An 8,002-nucleotide genomic window follows, 5' to 3' on the forward strand; every position below is an offset into this window, starting at 1 on the left:
TGTGTGTATGTGTGTATGTGTGTGTGAGCGCCTCCCTGGGGAGCCGCAGCTCTGCTCCGCTGCCGCCACTCCGGGGCTGCGCCGACCTGCGGGGTTTGGGTACCTGCGGCCTCCAGCCTAGGCGGCCTCGCCCACGCTGGCGGCTGCGGAACCTGGGGCTCTAAGGTCCCTTAGGGTGCGTGCCTTGGCCTCCTCTCCAGAGCTTTGCTCCCTGGAGTGTGTGTGGGGGGGTGGATTCAGTGGGGGTGGCTCTGGGTCTTTCCTCTGAAAGGATTGAGGGTGGGGGTAAAAAGAGGGGGCTTTTGGTTTTCTCACCCAGGATGGCGGGCAGTGGGGGTGGGGCGAGGAGGGGACACCTTTGGTTTTTTTTTTTTTAGGCTAGCTAGCAGCAGTTGAGAGTAGCGGGGGAGGGGGGTGATGATGACGATGATGATGGAGGGTGCTTCATTGGTTATCCATTAAGGATGGCGCCTGTTGGGCTGGAGAGGAAGGTGGAACCTGCCTTGGTTCCTTCCAAGGAGATGTTGAGGGAGCTGCCTGGTGGTTTTCCCTTTGGGGATGCTGGGGGTGGAAGGAGGGGAGTGCAAGGAGAAGGTGAGTGAGGGAGAGGGCTGGTGGAGCGGTTCTGCCCTCCATGGGGAAGGATGGGGGTGGGGAGAGGGGACTGGATTTCTGCTCTAGCATGGAGCAAGAAGAAGGTTCTAGCACTTAGGTTGAGTCTTGGTTGAGCCTTGACAAGGTGGGTTAGGAAAACTGCTGGGTGTGACCTTTCTGTGTTCAAAAAGCTTGAAATTCCCACTACATGCTGACTTGGGCACTGGGAAAAAGGTTTTTGCTTCCGAAGTTCCCATGGCTTAGCCTTCCACAGCTAGGTAGAGGTTTGAATCAGAAAGGCTAAGGCAAACTCGGCGTATGCGCTATTATTTTCAGTATTGAGGCCTTTAGAATTTCCCAGGCTCATTCTGATTACAACGACCCCCACAACTAGGGTGGCACATTGGGAAGAGGAGGCACAGTATATGAATGTGATTTCGGATTTGGTTTTTGAATTTCCTGAAGGGCAAGAGTGGGACAAATGTCTTTGCTGGAAATCCTCTATACTCTTCATTTAAATTATGCCATTGGGACTATCTGAGCCTCCTTTGATTTGAATTTGGAACAGATCCAGTTTTCCTAATTGGAGCTATCATTTTGTAATTGCTTGTAATTCTCCATGTTATCAAATGTATTTCAAGTTTATAAAATACTGGGAATATTTTTGTTATCTTAAGGCTGTTTTAAAATAAACGGAATGATCATTGGAAATGAGAACATTTAGGGAAGAGGACAAGTTTAAATTCTGGGTCACGTGGAAATGGATAGAGTTCCCATCCTCACCCATCCCCAGGAACAGGCCGCTCCCCATTCCATGTACTTCAAAAAATCAGGGGCTTGGGGTTGGTAGTTTAGCTTTGGAAATTCATGCCCATATTTGCTTAGGAAGATTGTGCATTAAAAGGCTGTGGATCTTCAGTGTGCCAGGATGATAATGCTTTCCCATTTGGGTTACATGAGGTTCCCATCTAGTCTACCTTCAGTCTTTAAAAACATCTAGTGAACATTTTTAAGGGCAAAATAGAGTCTGCATGCAACAGGAGATTCGTTAGCTAGGCCACGATTCGTACAAAGCACCACACAGTAAGTACGCATTCTAATAGTACCATATAGATTCTGTAACCACACATGGCTTTTGAAATTCTAGGCTTCCATTCCAATATTTCGTATTTTTTTTTTTGGAGAAGGGAAATATTTTTTCTAGCATGTCTAGATTTGGGGGTGAAACGAAGAGTATAACATGTAAATTGGTAGAAATTCCTCTTGCATGAGTTCTTTGGAGATAATTTAATATACATTAAATGAATGGATTACTTGAATAAGATACTTCGTTGCAAATGTTAAAACTAGAGATGTTGAAGTGGAAATAGAGCATGGGTCTACGTGATTAACGAACATACATTTACTTGTGCTATTGTTTGTACCATTCAGATGTTTATGTGATGTGTTCGTGTGTGTTCTGCAGCAAGGCGGGGGTGAGAAAGAGCGCATTTTCACAGTCTAATTTAAATCTGGTGTTTTTTTCCTCTGAGGGAGAAGAATGCTGAAAGTGGTGAAAAGAAAAAATTCTTAAGAGGAGCAGTACGTTGGTGGGAAAATGGGCCTTTCGTTTCTCTCTAAACAAAAGGAGCAAAGGGAATCTTTTACTTGGCTTTTTGAGAACCTGTTGTAAGATGGGAGGGGGGAATATGAAGAACTTTCAGAAATTAGCAGTCTGATGAAATAGTTGTTCTAAATAATCTTAAAGATCTCTTGGAAAAGTAAGATGTAAATTAAGCCTTTGTGTGAGAAATTCAGCATCAGGCCTTCAGTTTGGATATTCATTCATTCATTCATTCATTCATTCATTCATTCAGTTGTTGTAGCACTGGGGGTGGAACCCAGGCCTCACACAAGCAGAGCAGGCTCCGTTATCATGCAACACCATCCCTAGCCCAAGTTTAGACATTAAAAACAAATAATTTGTTGAAGGCATGGCAGCTAATCTCCTGAGGCTATGCCCTGTTTTCCTAATCTCTTCCTCCTGGTTCTCCTCTTTTCACCGCCCCCCCAGCAACATTGGCTTTTATAACCTTGTAGGAGTTGAACAAATGTTCCTGCTTGCTTGAAGTTTAGTCCTTATCTCCTTGGCTGCGCTCCTTAACTTTTGTCTACACATTTTGTTGTTGTTGTTGTTAACTGAACTACACAGTTGTTTGGATTTGGGATACATGGGAGTATATTGTAGTTATTTTTTCTTAAGATATTTTTTTTCTTTCAGCTCCTGTCGAACACAGTAAAAAAGTTTCCCTCCCTTCCCCTCCCTCCCCCTCCCTCCCCTTCCTCTCTGCCAGCACAGCGCCTAATTAAGCAGAATATATGAGCATTCCTTTCTCCACCAGCCATTTATAGAGTCTCCTCCTCTGATGGAGGCCTGTGTACCTGGTGCCCGGATACCAAGTATATAAGAAATATCTCCTGCCTTTCTGCTGTGATTTTAGAAAAGTATAGATAGTTAATCCGTTCTGATTAATTAAGACATGTCTGGAGTCCTTTGGCTATCCGTATAGTCGTTGTGAATCTATTAAACATTCGTTAGTCCTGCAAACAGTGAAGTCATTTCTTTCCAATGCCTTTGTTTGAGACATATTTTTCATTTGGGGTACTATAAATCAATTGTTGAAATTATTTACAAATGTACATCTTGATTAAACATTTGTAGACTTTCCTTTGTTATATGAAGACTGCATAGCATTCTCATGGTCTTGGATATCCTAAGTAATTTGAGATGATTTAAAGTATATGAGAAAATGATGTAGATTATGTGCAAATACAATGTAATTTTATATGAAAGACTTGATCATCTGTGGATTTTGCTATCTATAGATAGATTATGGAACCAACCACCTTTGGATACTGAGAGCCTGTGTCTTATAGGCTAAAGATTTTCTCTTGGAAATTTTTTATTATTATTTTTGAGGCAAAGTCTCCTGTACTTCAGGCCGACCTTCAACTCTCAATCCTCCTGCCTCTGCCCCCTGATTGCTGGGAATACAGGCATGTGCTAGTGTGCCTAACTTTCCCTTTTTTAATTAGTCGATATAATTGCATGTATTTATGAGGTACAGTGTGATAGGCTGATTCATAGATACAATGTGTAAAGATATTTTCTATAAATTAAAGGGAGCATATCATATTTACTGATATTTAAAGTCACCTTTCTTATTTTCTTAGCTGGCTGTCCTGGAGCGCACTGTGTAGACCAGCATGGTCTTGAGTACATAGAGATTCACCTTCCTCTGCCTCTCAGTGCTGGGATTAAAGGTGTCTCTATAAGCTTATCTTTCCATATGGTGTAGAGGAGTGAGAGATGGATGGCCAGCCTCCCTTCCTGTGATTTAAAACATTTTCTAATGGCAAATTGAGACCAAGTCATTTTTCCGTGGTCAATTTTGAATTACGGTTGGCCATGGGTGATGGGACTCATAAGAGTGAATAGTATTCCGTAGTGCCTTGATAAACCTTTGATCTTCGGCAGAGTCCCATCTGAGATCCTGGAGAATCATTCTGCTTGTGGAATGTGCTGGACTAGTGGTTTTCATCCCCAGGGAATTTGCCACACGGGGGTCACTGGACAATGCCCAGACAATGTTTTTTCCCAGATGCACTTCCTGGAATCTAGTCACTAGAGGCCAGGGGTGTTGCTTAAATATCCTAGAACTCATAGGGCAGCAACCCCAGCATAAATGTGGCCATCCTGAAGCCTCAGTAATGCCGAGGTTGATGTAATTTCCTCTACAAACACAGGAACACATAACTTCAGGAGAGGAAAGGACAATAGCAGTGTGTTCATGTGACCCTGTAGAGGACTCGGCTGAGCTCATTTGATTAGACTTCAAAGTGGCTAGTTCCTGCCCATCAAACTGAATAATTAGAATAGCAGCTTGTGTTTATGGCACTCTGTTCCAGGTGCTTGCATACATTACATGTTTCTCTTCTTTGGTAAATGAGGAACTAGGTTCAGAGAGGTAAAATAAGTTGCCTTGGAAGTAGAGATGAAAATCTTCTGACGTTCACGGTTCCCCTTACGGTGGGCATCATTCAAGAATCTTAGCGAACACAATTTTAAATACTGTAGAAGTTCATCAGTATACATTGACTTCATTTGCAAATTCTTTATAATAAAAATAGAGCATGATATTGAGAAAACTGAAAATTACTCTATGTTCTAAGTACCATTGAGTTTGCTTGAGATTAATTAAAACCAGGAATGATAAATTTGGACAGGCTTGGAGTAAGTAGCAAGGGAAGAGGAAAAGGGGACCAGGGAATGAGCATTAATTCTTTTTCATGCATTTTAGGAATTATGCTAGTTGTATTGACACTCATAATCTGGTTTGCCCCTTTTCGTTCTACAGAGTCTTGAAGGTGTACATTTCATGAAGAATCTGAGACTGGAGCCAGGCAGTGGTGGCGCACACCTTTAGTCCCAGCATTTGGGAGGCAGAGGCAGGTGGATCTCTGTGAGTTCAAGGTCAGCCTCATCTAAAGAGCAAGTTCCAGGACAGCTAGGGCTGTTGTTGCACAGAGAAACCCAGTCTCAAAAAAAAAAAACCAAAAACAAAATTAGAGTTCCAGACTGCACAACTGATAAATGGCAGAGTGGGGATTTGAGTTGAAGTTCCGTGGCTAAGCTACTGTCCCTGTCGTAAAGGCTTGTGGTGAGTGGAGGTACTCCTGGTAGAGAGAGAGAGAGAGAGAGAGAGAGAGAGAGAGAGAGAGAGAGAAGTATATGAGTGTTGGGTAAAAAGTTTAGAGACAGTGATGGTTGCCAGTGGATCGTGGTGTTCTGTGGTTGACAATAAGGGGTGAGTATCTGCTCTCTCTTCAGCTGATAAGAATTGAATTCAACATGGAATTTGTTTTAGAGCTCTATCCCAAGAGACTGCAATGTTTATTTTGGAGAACTTTATTTTCTGGTGTACCTGAACTTTCAAGACAGTGCTTTTTTTTTTTTTTTGATAGCCACAAACCTGGGCATTATCTACATTGGCATCCATCCAGCAGCTTGGCTTTCCCTTCGTTAGAGACCTCACTAATGACAGCACCTGGTTCTCTTTTTGTACAGTTTGAACATTGACACTTGCTATGGAAGTTGTTTTTGTAACATCAGATTTATTCTTGTGTTTTCCATCTGAGGGAATTTTGTTTTGACAGCTAAGTATTTATCTTAACTTTTGATGTCTTTTGTTTTAGAGCAGAAGAAGAGGAGAAAAAATTTTAAAGCTCATTAACAATCATATTTTGTCTAGAAAATGTGTGTATGTGTGCACGTGTGTACACACAAGCGTGTGGGTCGAAAAGGGTCCTGGTATTTCACTTCATTTACTTTAAGTTGGAAAAGAATTTTAACCATGGTTCTCCAGAGCCATGGCACTGGACAAAAAGAACTGTTACTTAGATCAAATGCGTGTTTTGACTTCCATGTAGGACTGTCAGCCATAGACTGTGATTATGATAATAATGTCCTGATTCTGAGCACAGCAATCAGCCAAGTGCTAATCACCCACTGTATGCAGGCATGCATGGTGATACTGCCAGGTTTTGCTCCACACCTCAATGACCGTGCTCTATTTTAATGTTTGCTGTGTGGGGTATGGAAACAGGCCTTGTGCACGCGAGGCTAGTGAACTGCCACTAGCCTGCATTCTCCAGACTCATCCCACTAATTTCAGCTAGATGGGAGATCTGGGGAAACTTGTAAGAATGCACAATCTTTTCCTGTAAATCCTTTAGTACTTCTCTGTTGTCGAAAATATAGAAACACAGAAAGGCTTTGAGAAGAAAACAAAAAGCACACATAATTATATCATCTAGAAGTTAGTGACAGCGTTCTGTGCATCTTTTAAAAATGCAGTCATTTTTTTTTTATGGTGGACTCAAGTCCATCGCAAAGTTGCTAACTTTAACATGCTCTCAGGATTTCTACTCTGAAGAACAATGGCAATGGGTTTTTGATCCTACTGCACATACTGGCTTTGGGGGAGCCTAGGCAGTTTGGATGCTCAACTTACTAAACCTGGATGGAGGTGGGCGGTCCTTGGACTTCCCACAGATCAGGGAACCCTGATTACTCTTCAAGCTGATGAGGGAGAGGGACTTGATGGGGGAGGGGGAGGGAAATGGGAGGCGGTGGCAGGGAGGAGGCAGAAATCCTTAATAAATAAATAAATTAAAAAAAAAGATTATCCGAGTCACTGCTGGAGAGCTAGCCAGTCATGATCATATTGCAGGCGGCGGGGAGTTGGGGTTGGCCTCTGGCCGCTTCAGTCTGCTCTGCAAAGAAGGGGAGAGTGACTCGCACAGGTTTTTCTTCTTCCGCTTGATGAGTAGGATTTCAATAGCAGAAAGTCAGCCTTCCCTTCATTTTAAAGATGAGGAAACTGAGGCTCGGTTAATGAAAGAATTCTTTATTTATTTTTTCTAAATTAAGTTAAACTTTTTGGTAGCCTGTCCCTCAACACATCAAGTTTTGGGGCAGGTGGGATAACTTAGTAATGGGCTTGCTCTACAAGCTCAGGGACCTGAATTCAGCCTCCAGTGGAACATGCTTATACTCCCAGCTCCTGGGGAGGAGGATGCAGGGGGACCCTGAGGGGCTCACGGGCCAGCCAGCCAGCCTAGCCTGCAGAGCTAGATCAAGGCTTACCAAGTATGCTTAAAATGTAAAATGAAAGGCAACTTCAAGACACTTTGGACGTGGTAGCCCAGAAGACCATAATTAAGGCTTCTCCATAAAAGTATTCTTCCTTTATAAAATGAGATATCTGTTCAAATTGTGGGAGACTTGAAGCTTTTTGTCTGTTTTAGATCTAGGTAGAAAATTGAATTATAGTAGATTTTTGATAGTATAGCCATTAATGGATTATGCAGATACAGGCGCACACCCTTTATTTTAATCTGACACACAAGTTCCTGGGGGTGGGCTTAGAAAGAGGGTTCCAAATGGTTAAGAACATTTGCTACTCTGGTAGAAGACCTGGGTTCGGTCCAAAGGACCCACATCATGGTGGCTCATAACCATCTGTGAGTGAAGTCCCAGGGGATTGGATGCCCTCTAGTGGCCTCCTCAAGCACCAGACACTTACGTAGTACTTTTATGTTCAGGTGAATGTATGATATCGTTCATATATATCAATCATATGCATAAATTAAATAAGTCTTAATGAAAATATGTTCTTGGGTCTGGAGAGATGATTTAGCAGTTAAGAGCACTGCAGTTCTTCCAGTAGATCCAGGTTCAATTCCCAGCACCTGGCTGACAACTGTAACTCCAGCTCCAAGAGATCCAGCATGCTCCTTCTGACATCTGTGGGGACCTACAGCCAAGCTCATATGCACCTACACACACACACACACACACACACAC

At 42.7% G+C, this 8,002-nt stretch overlaps 1 protein-coding gene across 1 annotated transcript in view; it reads left to right on the forward strand.

The window, feature by feature from the left end:
• The first annotated feature begins 156 nt into the window (after positions 1-156).
• Positions 157-8,002, forward strand: part of Fhl1 (four and a half LIM domains 1) — a 61,490-nt gene continuing 53,644 nt past the window's right edge. The window contains exon 1 of the mRNA XM_005358490.3: positions 157-175. The gene's annotated coding sequence lies outside the window, so the exon portion shown is untranslated. The remainder of the gene's footprint in view (positions 176-8,002) is intronic.

This window comes from Microtus ochrogaster, chromosome X, assembly GCF_000317375.1.
Source record: "Microtus ochrogaster isolate Prairie Vole_2 chromosome X, MicOch1.0, whole genome shotgun sequence".
NCBI lineage: Eukaryota > Metazoa > Chordata > Mammalia > Rodentia > Cricetidae > Microtus > Microtus ochrogaster.